This window comes from Stegodyphus dumicola, chromosome 9 (assembly GCF_044657685.1).
Source record: "Stegodyphus dumicola isolate Sdum_Otavi_A_Nest chromosome 9, ASM4465768v1".
In the NCBI taxonomy this organism is placed as follows: Eukaryota; Metazoa; Arthropoda; class Arachnida; order Araneae; family Eresidae; genus Stegodyphus; species Stegodyphus dumicola.
This window is the reverse complement of record NC_140776.1, coordinates 5,876,448-5,893,650: the sequence shown is the minus strand read 5'-3', so window position 1 is coordinate 5,893,650 and position 17,203 is coordinate 5,876,448. Positions and strand designations below refer to the sequence as shown.

General features: G+C 30.9%; 1 long non-coding RNA gene across 1 annotated transcript in view; it reads right to left on the bottom strand.

Annotated features, from left to right (window-relative positions):
• The window catches only part of LOC146995292 (uncharacterized), a 61,589-nt gene extending 53,533 nt beyond the window's left edge, over positions 1–8,056 (bottom strand). Inside the window, exon 1 of the long non-coding RNA XR_015043192.1 lies at positions 6,902–8,056. This is a non-coding gene — a long non-coding RNA (uncharacterized LOC146995292). The remainder of the gene's footprint in view (positions 1–6,901) is intronic.
• Positions 8,057–17,203: the final 9,147 nt, after the last annotated feature.

Genomic DNA, 17,203 nt, shown 5'->3' with positions numbered 1-17,203 from the left:
TACTAAATACACTATTGCTGGAGCAACTGAGTTGTTCTGTTTTTCCACGAACATTTTCTGTGTCTCATGGTTGCATACGTTGTGGCGTGCTGTCGCTGTTTTATTTAAGTATATTATACTCCGCTGTTTTTAATACTGATATATGTTTAAATTAATATTCCTAATTTTAAACCGGGATTAAACCCTCTCAAAATGCATTAAATTTTGTATGTTGTTAAAACTTTTCAAATTTTGCAACATCTATTTAAAGTTTTTAATACCAAGTTCGCGCAGTTAATTAATTAATGTTGATTAAATTATTAAAAATCAGAACCAAATTACTATTATCAATAAATTACAGTTAAATGTTGGTTAATCTTTCTGAATAACACATTAAACGTTTTCACGTTTTTTTTTAATTTAAAATCTGGCATTTTTGTGAAGTTCCCAAGTAATCAGTCTTGCGTCGAATACGTATTATTTTACTGTATCTTGAGAGTTTGAAAGTGTCGGCGAAATGATCTAAGCACTTCAAATAATACGGGAACATCTGCACTTTTTTGATTGCACCCTGGCATTTATATATAGGATTAGTTTCTCCAGAACGGACAGCCAACAAGATATTTCATATAAATTGCTGCCTAAAATTGGCAACAAACTGTTTTAAATTTCAAAATATTTCTTTAAATAAGCTTTAAGACTTGGTTAACACTAGAAGTACCGACGAATGAAATATACTCATTTCTAGTGCTGTGAAAAGCTGATCATTTTTGACATATCACAGTTTTAGCATTAAATGATTTTTAAAATGAAACAAGCAAGAAAAATCTGAGGCTCTTTCAATCTGGTTTAGGAAACGAAGCAACTTGTGAAAAATTTGCATCTTATTTGCTTCAAAAATGCAAAATCGATTTTTCGTATTGTTAGAAAACTTCAGATAAGCAAAGAAAACAAGTCTCTTAACCTTACCCATTTGAATTTGAAAGTAAGGTATTCCTACCCAGGACATAAAAGACTGATTTTAAATTTTTCATAAACTGTGACTTGAAGGATTCATGTGCTTTAAAATGGATAATCAACACATGTAAGAAATATGAGTACCAAAAAGGTGGCGGACGTCTAATTATCGAACAACAGTTTAAAACTTTTATTAAGACAAAAATTCTTTTTGGCATTTGTAGAAACTGTGTAATCTTTTTGCTTTGTAGACACTGTGTCAATGGATATGGATGTTTCTTTCATCTCAAAAGAAAACTCTTTAAGTTCATCCCAGCATTTAATTGCGCCACAAACAAATCCCAAGGAAAATCTTTCCATAATGTGTGCCTTTTTCTCAAACAGTCAGTCTTTTCTTGCAAAAAATCAAGCTAAGTAGACAGAAAATTTGGAAATTTTTATAAAGGACTGTGATTATGAAACAAAGTGTTTCATTTAAATAGAAAATTCTTTAGTACAAATTTTAAAACGAAATTTTCCTTTTCTTCTGCACATTTCTAATTTTAAAGATTGCTGCAGAAAAATGAAAGGCCAAGTAGAGGCAAAGATTTCAGAGAAATTCTGTCAAATTCTATCTATTAAATCCATTTTAAAGCTCCGATTAGATCAATTAAACCTGTAATGAATTTTAGAAAAATTCAGGCATATTTTTCCTTCATTTCGAAAAAAAAAAAAAAATTCATTTTTAAAATTAGAACACTGAAGACAACTAAACAGTATATCTAACACAAAGTTGGAGATAAAAGTAACTTAATGGTGAAATATTTTAATACTTTAAAGAAAACCTAATGAGAATTTCGTAAGGGCAGTAGAAAACGTATCATTGGGTAAATAGCAAGACACTCTAAACTAGGACAATAATAAAGTTAAACATACAAAATTTTCCACTTTTTTTAACATTTTCTTATAATTTAATTTTTATAATTTTTATTGCCTTTATAGAATCCAACATCAAGTCATTATTTCTCTTTTTCTTCAGATTCTTTCATTAATAAATTCATATTTTATAGAGAGAATTGCGATGTTTGATAATTTTTCTTGACCAATTGAAAGATGTTGCACAATTTTTGATTATAGTTATTGGAGATGTTAAACTTTTGTTAACGTCAGCTTTCAAATTTCGATATAATTGAACTAAACTATCTTCATGATTTATCTTTAAAAGCTCTAAACCTGTAGTGTACTGTAGTAAAAGTCTAAACCTGTCCAGAAATACACAGAATTTTAAATTTAAGTAGAAAGTGATAACCCTTTTATGATGCTTTTTGCTTGTTCATGCGAGTGTATTTAAAATATGCGAAGGCTATTTGTCTTAAGAAAGTGTGTCTTCTTGGAAGACTTTCTAAGGGGAGCTGGTTTATGCTTACTATTAGACGTGAGGAAAACCATGCAAAACCTTATGCTTCACCAAGATTCGAACGCATGTTAAAAGTTCAGCTTTATGTACGTCATCAATTCCTGATTTTGAGGCTTTAATTATCTTTGTGGTTTCTTGAAATATTAAATTTGATGCAGATAAGATAAAAAAATTATGTAATTGATTTTACTTAAGAATTTTTATTATTATCAGTCCATTGCAATGGTTTATCGTTTGATGCCTGATATAAATGAGAAGAATTAATACAAATTTTTAGTAAAGAACTGAAAATTATATAAAATGCTAATTTTTCTGTCTTTATTATGTCATGGCTTAAAATTTCAAATGGTGTCGTATAAAATGGAATGCCAAGTTTTCACTACCATCCAGTGTGCTAACAGCTTAGAGGAAAAAAATATTCTAACTTTCCTAATACTCTCTGAAAGCCCTGCTGCCTTTCATTAACGCTAAGGTTATAAATAAGATGGAACGTTCAATACAATGCGACCGCAGCGCGCCCAGCTGGCACCAAAAACCCGCAGTGTTTTAAAGGGGGTATTAGTCGCTTCGATGCAAATAAATGTGATTAAGCAGTGATAGGAGTAATTGGATTTTGCGATAAAATAAACAAGCTGGTTGCGTTGCCTCCGTGTGTTTAGTGTCTCTCATTAGATAGAACTGAAAAGCGAGGAGGCAGGCAGGATGCAATGCGTAAATAGCTCACACTTTCCTAAATCTGATGGCAATTATTGCATTTCTCATGTTTATTAGTATGTGACATTTACGTTACTGCATGGTGAGAAGTATATTACAGTTATGAAAATATCTTTCTTGATGCGTAAATGCAAATGCAATGTAAAAGTGACACATTAATTTTTAAATGACAACTGAAAGGAAAGAGATGAAAGTATTCAAGTTAGAATTTGAGCTGTTAGTGCCAAACTAGGTGTACTAAATATTCCCTAAAAATTAATTTTTTATGTTTAGGGCATTTTTAAGCGAGAGCAAATAATGTCTGAAATTTTTCACTTAAGATAGGCATCGTAATTAACTTTATTGCACAGTGAAAGAATGCATGGCATACGTTTCATTTTAGAACTAAAAGGTAACATTTAAACTCACTTCTATCAAATTTGTAAAAATATGTTTTTGTTGTTAGTAACTGCTTGTGGCTCTTTTTGATCTCTGTGATGCTTAGTTAAGATTATTTTAGTGCCGAAGGGTTTAGTTCGAGTTTTGGATAAGACAACGGCTGATTATGACTACAGTTTATTTGCTAAGTTGGAGTTTAAAATCCGTCATCCAAAACTCCTTTTCGCAGAATGATGGTAAGAAAGCTTTACTATCATAGACTCGTGGGTCTAGATCCTTTAAAATAGTAACTTTTCAATTTATCTTTTCTGGTTTCCTTTGTAATTAGTCCTGCTGTTGATTATGGCGGTTTTTCTCATGTGTAACGTGAATATGATACAATTTCCCGTTAGAAAGCTCTCCACAAAGGCATCTCTCAGCTAGCTAGTCCTCATGTACTTTACCATATTCCAATAACCCAATTTAACGTCGTTCTTGTTCCCTTTCCTTCCCGCATTAGCAACAATGTCGAAATCTTTTCCATTCCATCCGCTTCTTTGAGACAAAGAACATGGCATGGTAAATTCTCCTTATCTTGAATTCAATTTTCCTATGAAACCTGTTCTAACAAAACTTTAATGAATAATAACAGGGGATTTGTCATTCATTACAATTCTATTTGTACAGAGGGTATTCATTAAATACATTTCATTAGCTATGCTGATTAAAATTATTAACGTACTTTACTATTATTATATTACTATGCTTTTACTTCTAACTTTGGAGTACTACCAAGGTATAAGAGGTGCTAAAACAAACAATAAAAATGAAATAAAATTTTACAGTTTCTTGTAAAACTAATACTTCTAAAACTAATATAACATAAACATGCAAAACATAATTATATAATTTTCTTTGAAGCCTTAATTTTATCTTATCTACCAGGATCTTTCAAAGTTTGAATTATTTAAAAAAATAATTTACTCTTAAATTTTCTTTATTTGAATTATTTCAAGGATCTTTATCAAGTCGATGTTTACTTTTAATGCTTTGATTTATCAGTTTATTTCATACAAATGCATTACATATCATTAGTTCGTTCTATCTAACAATTTACAAAAACTATCTAGTTTTGCATTGATAAAATGTTGTTTAATTGGCCGTAGCAAATATATCGAAATTAGTGGAATTGATAAAAATTAATTTTAACACACAGCCATTGGTTATCAGATAAAATATCGCTTATGTAATCTTGGAATTGCCTGAATGCTGTGAAATAGCTGAATATTATAATACAATTATTACTTTTACTAAAAATATTAAAATAGAAACGAGACGTAAACCAAATATATTCTTTCTGGAGCTCGGTACATAATTAAAATCTAATAAGAGATAAATTTAATTTCAATTTCGATGCAGTAGCTTTGAGCAATTTGATGCACTAATTGCAAATGAAAAGCAGAATTACCAAATTTTATTTATTACAATTTTACGAGTTACATTTGCTCCAGTTTTATTGTGTCTTCGTTTGCTGATACAATAAACATCTGCGCGATAATCCTTTTGTTTGCATTTGATGTAACAATCGACTAGAGCTACAGCCCCAGGTGATACACTGTCTAAATTTCTAGAGATCTGATGTATGTATTAGGTATGGTTATGTTATATTGAGACTAATAACGAGAGGTATAGTGACTTTTTCAAGGCAGGCTTCTAATATTTGCAGTATCTAAGCTGTCCCCAATACAAAAAGTGGCAAGATCTGCTTGTATTTACAAAGACCGTTTGTTTGTTATTCCTTGTTAGACTGAGCTCCACGCTGAGTTTTAGAAAAATTGTCTAACAAAAATATAGAATCCTTCCTTCTATTCCTGGCATTGAAGAAGGTAATCCCATGCTCCGGATGTGGCTCTCACAGCCTTTAATAGCAGCCAACTTCACCCTATTGTGCATCCTTTCTCCAATATGGTGGAAACCTAACCCGAAGACTGTACTCAGCATCTGGGCATCTCAACCTCCAAGCAGCATACTCCAGAAGAAAGATGGGGTATTTTTTAAATGTGTGGAAATAATAGCAGCAGATATCACAATATTAACTGCACGTAAATGTGCCTGCAATAGTAACTATCTCACTCAATTGTAAAAGCAGCGGTAAAAAAAGGTTCCAGGTTCCCCTAGCCGCCGCGACATTAACATGCTAAACGCATGTTGTTTTAGCGCTGTCTTGATGTGGTTGCCTTAGTGGGCGCTTGAAGTAGAGTGATTACTTCGTCGATGAGTCCAGGAGGACAGCTAGGTTAGATTTTTTAAAAAAATGCAACAAACTCAAGCATTTTATAAGCTAGTAATAGTTAAACCAACAGTTAAGAATCTCAGCAAATGAAAAAAAATTGACATTGAAAAGAACAACCAGTCATAAGATTCCTCTTGCTTATCAGACAAACTGAACTGAATTGACTTTCTGTCTGATGACACTGTTTTCTCATGTTACATGAAACATGTTGGCAAATAACTCTTTCACCAACAGAAACTGAAGAAATGTCTTAACTGATCGCATCATAATCTGTTGCAATCTGTCAGTTGTTTCATAAAAGTAGTAATAATTCAAAATAATAAATCTAGTGTGACATTGTCTTACACAAAGATAAATTTTTGACAAACCAAGGGGGTCAACGTACTAATGCATCTCATTCAGTTTTTCATATCCATCTTTGTCGCAAATTTTAATTGAGATACTCTAGTAACTTGTTACTGTCTTTATAGAAAATTTTGAATAAGATGGTCATTGTTATTGACATACTTTCATTAATAGCAGAGACAACCATCCCATTTTCCTTCAATTACGGCATCAGCCAGTTTCCAGAGTGTCCAGGTATATCCTCCCAGTCGCACACAGGTAGCTAATTTTTGCATCAATAGAAAGAGCCACATTGAGTGTATGTAAAATATGTATTGAGTAAAACCTAATGAACCTTTATTTCGGGGTAATACAAATTGATATTTTTTGCGTAGTTCATTTGTTATGAATTTTTAAATTGTGTACCGAAATTGGGAATAATCTTATACATCCAAGTAAAATACACTACTAATAAAATTTAAGTGTTTAAAGAGTGTAGAGGAAATTGCAACCGAAATTAAACATATTTGTTTCTGCAATATAAATTTCAATTTCGTAACGTAGAATAATCAGCCATTCATTTATTGAATTAAGTTAAATTAATGCTGTTATCTGCTAGAAATTAGTTATAGTGAATCATCTGTTGCTGGCTATCATTTTTGGATGACTACATCTGAAAGGGACCGATAAATTTGAGCACATATAAATTACTAGTGGTTTCTGAGAAACTCGGTTCTAGAAATTCCAAAGTCCTCTAGAATCATGGGTCATTATACGTATAATAATTAGTAAATAATTAATAATAATTAGTAAATATTAATTATATAATTAGTAAATATTAGAAATCAAGAGCTAAAGTGAAAAAAATATTTGCATCTCACCTAAACCATTTTAACAGCAGAAAGCCATTGCTCGCTGTCACAAAATGTTAAACTTCGAGGGGAGGATTTAACGAGAAAGAGGATATCGCTGGAAAATGCCACAGACGAATCGGCCAGAATTCGAACAGAGGATGAATCGGTACTGGGACTTTCCAATTTCCCGAACTTTCTCAAGGATGTGTTGATTAACCAACTGCTGAAATTAAGGTGAACATTTGAAACAATTTTTTACTTTGAGTTATTTCTTGAATCATTATATAATGATATATAAACATAAATCATAGAGCAACACATTTTTTTTACCGGTGAACACAATAATTGTAAAGCAACGCCTATTTTATCGATAAACGCAAGTTCTTGATTTTATCGCCATACATGTATTAACTTAAGCAGAGATCCGAAACCGTAACTTGAACAATTAACAGTTTGCATCTGAATTAAACGCAACCTTGCATACCTTTTTTTAATAAATTATGAAAACTTGAGTACTGAAGGTGGCGAAATGCGCTTTGCTGTAAGAATAATGGTACAACTATTAAAGCACTTAAAAAATGCAAAAAGGTCTTGTAAAAATAGTATTTCTTTTAGGTGAATATTGACGAATACACACTGTCAAGAGAACATACACCAATACATAGAAAAAAAGGAAAGAACTGTCTTCAGGACGGTTAAAGCGTAGTCTTTCAAATTTTCGGCTGTCTTCATAAAAGAATTTCAGTTCACAAAACCAAGAAGAAAGGACAAATTTCTAACAGTCTTAATGGAACCTAAGACTGGATTTGAACAAAACCTTTCTCAAATATGTGTAATAATCAAGATATTTACTCAAACACGAAATCATTGCTACTCAAAATAGGAAACCAAAGACAAGCGAAAGTGCATCCAGCGTAAAGTTCTAGTATTCCTGAAAGCTATCCGTGTATATAATGCCAGAATAATAGACAACAACAATGAAAGTAAAATTATATGCGAAGTAATTCATTCAAAATTCTTAACATCAAATTAATCTTTGAATAGATAATTTAAAATTCTTTTTGTACAACTTTTTCTGCTTTGAGATGAAGATTAATTTTCTCTTAAACTAAGCTACAAGCGATACTCGAGAGGTAATGTACGTATCACAGCGAAATTACGGCCAACTACTGGTTCTAAGGAACTATTGATAAGCTTTGTCATCCTGAATATGCCCCTGCAATACAAAAGACTTACTCACTCATTTGAATATTCAGCACAGACGTATCAAACTTCAAACAGAAAGTTTTCGCTTCGGCACTTAAGATGTGCATAAGGCACTTAACGTCCCATTTTCAAGGGCATATAAAAAGATCGCATATTGTTAAAGGTAAAGCAACAGCAATAAATTTCTTACGCTTCGCTTAATATGCGCATTTCTTTTTATGGTAATACATGGTGGAACCAAGTTTTACGGCAGTATAAAAATTCGTTCTAGAATCATCGAATATTCTATTCCTGAAGCAGAGCAAGTCATCTGCTCGAAAAAATTCCTAAGTTTTAAGAGGCTGAGGGAATATCTTAGTTTTATTTTTAGGATGTGTTTGCTTTCTCTTTTTCAAATTCGCTTCTTAATTCTACCTACACTTTGTGTGAAAGCTTCTTGAAATATTGACTTAGCATATTAAAGCAGTCGCTACTTTCTTTTAATACGGCTTTAAAATAAAGAAGAGAGAATTAAATAATACTATTCCAGGGAGAGAAATTTTCAACTCAGAATTCATGGGCTTTATTCTCCTTTTATTGGATATTAAGAATAATTTCTTTTAGAGAATGTTTTATGATGCTGGAAATAGTTGTCTGTAACTATTGAATATTTTAGTTGAAAACGAATTTTTCTTGCATTCTTTGATAAATTTGGAGCTGAACTCACTTTAGCTGCAGTCATTGATTAATTATGTATTTTTAATTACAACTTGAAATGTCAAAAACAATTTCCTCTGCACTGAAACGTCAACATTCTTTCGTTTGAGCCTTAATACTTCATACAGATATCTAATTATGTCATAAAGTTAATGGGAGAATCATTAAAAAATGTGAAACTATGTCACGATATGATATGTCAGCCAAACAGTTACAGATTCTCAAAAATGTTCTTATAATGACAGTATGAGACACACCGATCTATTTCTATGTATCCGATCCTAATTGACTATAAACTGAAAAATGTATTTTGGAATTTTCAAATAAAAAGAGCTTCAATCTTTTATAATTATTAAGCTTATGGGCGAAAGGTTAGAGCCGCCAAATACAGTTCATTCGTCTGGTGTTGTATTTCCGGCGCTGAAAAACTACCTGTATGAGAATTTAGTGGCTATCCATTAATATGACATAAACATAAACATGTTATCAGTCTTTCACTATTGGATATTGTGACGAATCTTTTGGTGGAGGTTGAGCGCCTTATCGCTATGCCTGAAGTACAATACCCCGAGCTACTAGAGCCGTTAGCTCTAGCACTTGTCAGACCCACGGAACAGTCAATAAGTGACCTTTCTGGGTCCTCGAAAACCACTAGGTTCGTAATTTGTATTTGTTCGTAATTTGTCCGTGGTCAAGACTGCCTAGGTGCAGATCCTTGCCAGTAGCTTCGCAGAGTTTTCTACGTCGACCCCCGAGTGGGTTCTATGTAAAGCTTAAATAACTAATAACCAAAGGGTGCACAGAGCAATTTGAAGCGAAACTGGCTCGGACTTCATCAGCGTGCATTTAACTGTCGGCAAGTGTAACGCAAGCCCGAAGACTATAACTCTTATCTTAATTGAATATTGAATTGACTTTGTACTCTTATCTTAGAAGAGCAAACCTAATAAAGTGGCTTTTAAGTGGCAAAACATGCTCTAACTTAACAATCTCAAAACTTCACTTAAATATAAGAGAACGTATCTGCATTCTGGCGGGCAAACAGAAGGAGGGAAGTGACAGAGAACATTCCAGCATAAAATAACTGGTTATTTAAATTAAAGGAAATCTCGCAAGGTTTCCATTTGATATCTGAAAAGGTATCTTATCTATTGGAGGAATAATCTTCTTGTACATTTCTATAGCTAATAAATGCATTTTAGTTTTTTCTAATTAACGTTTTTGAAATCTGGTTGACAGAATGGAAATCTTATGTTACAAAAATATTTATATAAGAAATAGTTTTTTTTTATTTTATTTGCTTATGTGCATGATAATTTTCGACGATAAATATCATAAATAGAGATCTCGATTCGGCGATGAACTACTCAATGATTCTATATGAGAAAGGACATTTATCTTAAAACGAATGAATGAAACTATTTTTGAAATTCTTCAAATGAGAGATAACTTGGAGAAAATTAATCTTTAAGTGACCACTTAGTAAAATATTTTCTACTGACGTATACAAGAAGAAGGTACTAAACGTGTGGAAATAAAGTTCTAACTTTATATTTCCTCTAGTTTACTCTAGTAAAGGAATTTTACAACATTATTATCGTTTTACTATAGATGAATTTGATGTCAAATTGCCAAATTAACGTAGTATATCCGACAAATATGAAAAGAAAAATTCAAGTCTCACCTTCTGTAATCATCTTTAAAGCTTATACCTTTAGTTATCTGAATTTACTATTACAGGTAAGTATTTGAATTTATTTTGTTTACATATGATTATTTCTTATTTAGTATAATGTTTAAGATATTCTTAGAAGCGGAAAAATACTGGAGGTATTAATTCATTATTCTTAGAAAACTTTGTTACGTAAATTATAACTTCTAAGTAATAGTAAAATCACTCGGTGATGAATGCTTACACTTGTATTTTGTCAAAGAGTCATTCTTCAAGGGAAGTTTGTAATTGACTTTGTATTTTATTCTTATTCATTGAAAATATCTTTTCAAGTGCTTCTGACGAATGAACGAGGCGCAATACAGATTTAACTACTGTTACTGAATAAGTTTGTTTTTCTACAGAACTTACGATTTCGAAAATGGTTTTATGAATAAAATATATGAAATATGTGAAACTTCTTAATTCGAAAAGATGGTTGATAATTCAGCATAGATGGATAAGTACTCGTATTTAATCAATATTTCTTTCAAGAGATCTCTCTCATCTACACTCTATTTCCAATAAGCTTCCACTGACCTAGATACATATTAAAAATTTAGCATTGTAAGCTGCATTTATCTTTTAAATTTGTACGACTAGTAACAACTTAATATTTAATAAAATATTTCATTTTCATTTCTTTTTTATATCTCATGGATTAAACTAAGTGCAGAGATGGTTAAACAGCAAGTATGCCTTGATTAATTACGAAAAATTGAAAAATTGGATTCTATAGTATTGTTAAAATTGAGTTGGCTACTTCAGCATCTTCTACTGCGCTTGAGGTACAAATTCATACCTATAACTCTGTCGTGTTTCATTATCATCATTGCGTGGAAGAAGAAGAAAGTACTATATCTGATGGTAAACGTACTAGAACACTTAACATTTATAAAAAATACCAGATCCAGCAAAAGATAGTACCAACAGCGGTCAGCTTGAAGTGAGGAGAATTCATTCTTCTGTTTGTATGAATTCCATTCTTTTTTATTTGAAGTACATTTATAAGGTATTTCTCCCTCCTTCTTAGTATGCCTTCGTCGTGTAGTGGTCAGCACGCTCGACGCGAATTTGAGAGGTCCATGGTTCCAGTCCTGGTGAGGCTCATTTTTCAGCTGTCCAGCTTCAAAAGTACCTAATGTCCCTACACATTCACTTACGAGAAGAGAATTCATCGTAAATGAATGTATTTCTAGTACTTAAGTATTCCTCGTTTCACTTCATATGACGTACTGCCTAGAAAAATGAAAATGAGAATGTAAGCAACATGCGTCATTTAAGATAATTTACAGTTAATATTTTTGTAGGTTTAGATAGCACACTTTTGTTTAGATAATATTAGAACAACATTAACGATAATGAACATTAATAATTATGTCCAATAATTCTTGTTGTTCCTTAGCAATGTATAAAAGTCTTAAATTACCTATCTACAACCATGTCGAAAAAAATTTCTCAGAGCAATTTCCTTGATTAAAAATTTCTAAATTCTATTTAAGAATGAATTCTAACTCCTCATTCCAAAAAAATTACCGGGAAACCTTTATTAGCTTTACTAGAATTTTCAACTATTCCTTAATGTTTAGTTCCTTAAATTTTACGTTATTCGAAAAAAGTCCTTTTCCCATGAATTCACAAATTATTTCATAAATTTCTTTTCATGAGGAAATGGCAGATACTTTGCATTAGTAAATTTCGCTGTGTAAAAGAAAAAGATTATTGCCAGAGAAAGATAATTACATTTTATAGAAAGGGCGACTATAATTTGCATGAAAAGGAAAGGAAAATGATTTATAAGAAAAAAGAAATTTAATTCTGAGCATAGAAAAGTAAAATCTAATTCAATAGCATGGGAAAAAGGAAGAAAATTCGTCTTAATAACATTTTTCAGTAATTAGAATAATTTGCCAGGAGCTCTGCAAACGCTGGCTTAACATTTGCTTTGCTGACTTAGACCATGCAGCCCTAAGAAAATCGATATAATCAAAAATGACAAGTTCGGAAAAGGAAAAAAGCTATTTGGAATAGCCGAATACATGCATTAGATATTCTGAATAAAGGTTATTATAAGAGAATGTCTAGATAAGTCGAAATATCTTTGTACGGAGAAAAATCAAATACGTTTTAGATAAACCCACTTGATAACTTCTAAGCAAAACTGACTTTCTGCATTTGTTTAAAGATTCCTCATATCTTTATCGAATAAAAGAAATAATTTTTGAAAATTCCTTCTGCTAAGTACAGTATTAAGTTGCTTTTGAAATGATCATTTGAATAGATTTACAAACACAGTTCAAAATACCAAAATGAAATGATGCGTAGCATGTGATATAAAACACCAGTTATATTTTAGACGCACCAGTTTCTCACATTTCTCATAGAAATGAACCTATGTTTACCATTATTCTTTTATTATCTGTAAACTAATTTGATTTTGAAAGGTACCTTCTTTCCAAATCATGAAAATGTCTTGTGCTTTTGAAAAATCTGCAGAATGCTGGGGTTTTCATAGTCATTTGATTTTTACATTAAGACAAGAGATTTCCATTTCTTTATTTCAGTTTTTCATCCCAGCTTCGAAAGATTTGTGTTTGCGGTAAATTCCCAAACCTGTCAGTAAATTGCTTCAGCATTATAACTAAAACTTTAGGGTAAGATTATTCTTGAAAAATTCATATTTATATTTGTATTATATCAATGGTTAATATATATTTAATTTTTCCGTTTTAAAAGGTTACTATTAGGAAGAAGTTTAATTATTTATTATTTTGCCGCAAATAAATAATATATTTGAGGGAAGGCTACTCTAGAAAACAATGTATGAAAGTTATCTTCTCTTCCTTCTGTTAGACAATGCTGCCTAGTTTGCCTAATGTCTAACAAAAGGAATATCGTAGTTACTTTACAAAGGAGTATTGCAGAATTTAGTTATTTTATATTTTTATTTTCAACAGTTTGAAAAGACATAAATATGCAAAGTGAACTAACAAATTACACATTTTCATTGTGGGCGAGAGTTCTATAGAACGAGGAGATGGTGCATGACAAAGGAAGAGAGCATTTCTACTCTTGTGATATCTGAACCTTGGTGTTTAATAATTTTAAGTCGAAATTTATGCTTTTCATATTCCACCATGGCATATACCTTCATTCTTTCCGTTTCGTGATTCCCTTTCTATTTAAATATTGCGAAAAGAGAAAAGATATCTTTAACAATTTTTCATTTCCATAACACAGATTCAACTTTAAAATTTAGAGAAACTTCTTCATTCTTAAATATTTTAATCCATTTTCAGATTTGTAAAATTTCAATTAAGTTAATTTGTATTATTTTAAATTAAGAAATGGACCTGCCTTATCAAAATGATTGAACATTAATAAAATTTAAATTACTTAACAACAGTGAATAACGTTCTGATTTAAACAATTATTCCTGTTTTAATTTTGCTATCCTAAATATTAGTATTACAAGTCTTTTTAACATAAATTCTATATATTCATGAGTGAGTATGTTGAGGATTATAGAAATATTCAGTCATCTCCCATGACTAAAGATACAAGTATATGTAAAAGGAAATTAATAAATAATTAATTTATAATTTTGTAGTTAAGTACTATATCAAAAAATCGTATTTTAAGTTTGTTTGAATACATTTTCCACGATCACACATTTTTTGACTAAAAGTGTGACATGATCGAAAATCCTGATTTAAAGAATTGAACTGTACTTAGTTTTCATAAACAACATATTATAAAATGTCATTATAAATATGAGGAGTAATAACTGTGATTTAAAAGAATCTGTAATTTAACTAATAAGTAATTATTTTAACTTGCTTTTAAAAACATATACATTAGCTCTACATGTTCTGTGACAATTTTTCACGTATGCTACTTTAACGTATTTTAAAAGGTTTTAAGAAACCAAATTTATAGCTAAAACCTGAACTAATCCTTTAGGGAAGAATTAAATCGAATAATGGACTGCAAAATTGGAATTGTTGGCCAATTTCATTAACTATTCAAGCTGAATTTATGCTGACATGTCTTTCATTGACTTGTAGGGATTTATATTTACTTTAACTAATAATTTAAAGTTTTATTTGAAACTTTCCTATAAGCCTTCATTTCCCTAATTGTAAGTGCCAGAATAGTTTAATGCTGTACCACGCGTGAATGAATGCAAAATTTCTACTTTGAAGGAAATAGTTAAAAGCCGAATTTCGGTAGGAGAAAAGAAGAGTTAGCTTCTAGCTGCCGTAGGTACGTTTGCTTATTGCTGGTTCAAGTGGCTTAATTGCATTGCTTTGCTGCCACTAACGTAGAAGGCGGTAAGTACGGGATCTCGCTGAGCCCTGTAGGCTAGTTTTATCACTTGTTAAACATTTCAACTTTTAGTTTTAATTATCTGACTTTCAGTTACCGCCAAAGTAGAGGCGAAGTTTGTTAGCGTCGAGTTGACGCATTGTAAATTTTAAAGAGTTAATAAAGGGTACTTGAACCCTTCCCCTGTATAAAATTAGATAAAATGAAATAAAACTTAAATTAAAATAAATCTGAAAACTTTCAGATTTTGTATTACACCCAAACGAGGTTATTTTTAACGTTTTGTGTGTTACCATTATTTATTAAATATCATGTTCTTCACACTTAAACCACAAAATTCAGTTCAACAGCAGTATCACAAAATATTTAAAAGAGCATGTCTGTAGAATATCCGGTACACAGTCTCGAGCGCTGGAGATAGAAATATTTTTTCTTCCGTGCAGTGTCACCACTACTCGCTTTGAAATCTTTGAGTTTCAAAAATTCAAAAATTCGTTAAAGTTTTACAAACTATGAAATAGGTAAAACAAATTCCCCATTCTAAATTTGGGCTTCCAGATGCCCATATTCGATTGGAAGACTACGTTATTGAAAATTTAATGTTCTCTAGATACCGTTGTTTTTTCACAGGGAGAGAAACATAAATACATTCATGCAGATTCTTTACTATTTAATTTCTTTAAATATAATGCAGGTCTCTAATATTTGTGGACAACATTTTGAAACGTGATTCAGACTTTTATAGTGAACCAACGAAAAATGCCAAAACGAAATTAATAGCCCTTCTGGGCAAATTGTCCCTTCGGACTAATAATAACTTGTAGCTACAAATAAAATTAAAATGCAAAACTATCTTAGACGACCGGTAACAGATAATATAATCCAAATAATTTGGAATAACAACATTCTATAACAACATATATAACACAGTAATTCTATAAGATAGTTATTCTGTAAGAACAACGTGACTCTGGTTAAAGAACCAGATTCTTTATGCTCACCCAGCTTCTGATTTTTAACTATACACTTGCCACCGTAGAATGTCTTCCATGTACTAAACGCTGAAATCTAGGCAAGTTGAAACATGGGATGATCATTACCAATTGGATCAAAATCAACCAGAGATATTTAGACAAACCATTATTAGATATTACGATAATTATTTTTACAATATCCTTTTTACATTTCATTAACAGAATGTTTTTGTATATTTTGATCATAATAAATGTAATTTTATTGTAGAAAAATCCATAACTTCTTTTAATTGATTATTTTATATAATGTTCTGAAATAATTGATTGTATATTTAAAATAGAAACAAATGTAAAGGATTTCACTTTATAATAACTGGGTTTTAACTTAAATATTAGTATTTAAATAAGAATTTAATATTTGTTATTTATATACGTAGTTGCAGTAGCACATCGCATTTACTAGTAAAATCTCTGCTATGTGTAAAGGATTTATTTCTTTTTAATACATATGGGATCATTTTAATTTCCAATAGCTAGTTTATATAATTTTTCCAGCATGCTTACCAGAAAGCACCCAATATATACTTTCTAAACGCATAAAACAATTACTTTACAATAAATTTAAAGCAATAAAATAATTACTTTTTTTAATTCGGGATGCAGTTTTTATTTTCTTCACCAAATTTTCTCCCATCTCTTCTGAAATCAATTGCTCTGTTGCAGACACCAGAATTTATTATCGCCTTTTTTACTTAACAACTTAAAAATTTTACTTTTAGCATATTCATTTTACCCCAAAACAATTACACAAAGCAAAAATAAAAAACAATAAAAAAGAGCTTAACTTGGACAGGAATGATATAGTAAACTCTTTGGAACTACGCTGTTTCTGATTCTTCCCGGATAAGAGAATTTTAATTGCCGATTATCGTGCATGACTTGCAATGAAAGTCATTTATCTGAAACCCAAGACGAGGCTTTTGTTTCTTGCTCAAAGAAAGAAGCAACAGAGCCAATATCAATGTTTTCTTAAACAGTACCGCAATATTGACTAAGAAAGACCAATCTGTGTGCCTTCGGCATAAATAAAAGTAATGACTAGCATTTCGATACCATTCATCGATACGGAGAGGTAAGACGCACTAAAAGGGAAGTAATTCTCTTGCGTACTTTTTATGCCTTCATAAAAGAACGGGAATTTTAAGAGTGAATCTGGGGATTTAAACAAGTAAAATAGCTTTTTTTTATAGATTAAAGCATGATTATTTCCTGCTATTCTCAGTTTCCTTGTTTTTTGTACAATGTGGAATGGATCTAATTTAGCTTGAAAATTAAAACTTTTGTAAAATATTTCTCAGAAAGTCAGAAAAAGGTTAAAGAATTAAAGAAAAAATGCGCATTTTCTTCTTAAAA